We start from the raw sequence: 861 nt of genomic DNA, 5'->3' as shown, positions 1-861 counted from the left end.
TACGGGAACACAATAAAAGATAAAAAAGGACCAGTGTCCAGCCAGTTATACAATTTCCCCAAATTATACCCATAAAAAAACTTTCTTTTTTCTATACGAATGCAACATAAGCCTCTCCATTGAAAACTGACTCTTATGGACGGCTGGCAAAGAGGATTATTTTCCCCTGCGTAACAGGTGGCGTCGGGCGAGCGCCAGGGAAATCTCGCCCTTACGTACTAAATCGCCGAGATATTTCTTGATAAAACAAGGATTCCGTTGTCTGTAATCCCATTCCGAGCGGTGTTACATGAAGAGGGAATCCCACCTTATCTACGAATATTAATATACCGAACAGTAGGGAAAGGAATGGAGGGAGAGTGGGAGGGGGAGGGGGAAGAAGGGGAGATGAACAAAAAAAAAGGAGGGGAAACATTGGAAGAGGGAAATAAATAAGAGAAAAAAGGGAAAAAATGGGACAGAATTGTGGAAATGACTCATTGAATAAATATAGGATTACGAAGACGTGTTTTGCTAGCGGAGTGCAGCCTCGTATGTGGTGCAGATGGGAGGGTCACGTGACCGAATGGGGCCGGAGTGGATATGTTGACTTAGATAGTCATGAATAAAAAAAAGATGAAAAAAAGGAAATGAAGGAACAAAGCACAAATAATTATTCCGTATCGACATGCCATTTAAACAAGAAGAAAGAACGTTCCAGTAACATACAAAATGCATATACAAGGATACTATAACTCGGCAAAATATAAACCTCAATAACTATGAAGATAAATACTACAAATAACAATAATAAGTCAGACAAATGACAGGACTAAAACAGGTTGTAAATACAGAACATCACATTGATTTAAAAAAACACTA

General features: G+C 39.0%; 1 protein-coding gene across 1 annotated transcript in view; it reads right to left on the bottom strand.

Moving 5' to 3' along the window:
• The window catches only part of LOC119587931 (protein trachealess-like), a gene marked incomplete in the record, with an annotated part of 132,256 nt that overhangs the window by 57,087 nt on the left and 74,308 nt on the right, over positions 1-861 (bottom strand).

Source organism: Penaeus monodon, chromosome 23 (genome assembly GCF_015228065.2).
Source record: "Penaeus monodon isolate SGIC_2016 chromosome 23, NSTDA_Pmon_1, whole genome shotgun sequence".
NCBI classification, from domain to species: Eukaryota; Metazoa; Arthropoda; class Malacostraca; order Decapoda; family Penaeidae; genus Penaeus; species Penaeus monodon.
The sequence above is the reverse complement of the archived record's forward strand: the minus strand, read 5'-3'. Positions and strand labels throughout refer to the sequence as shown.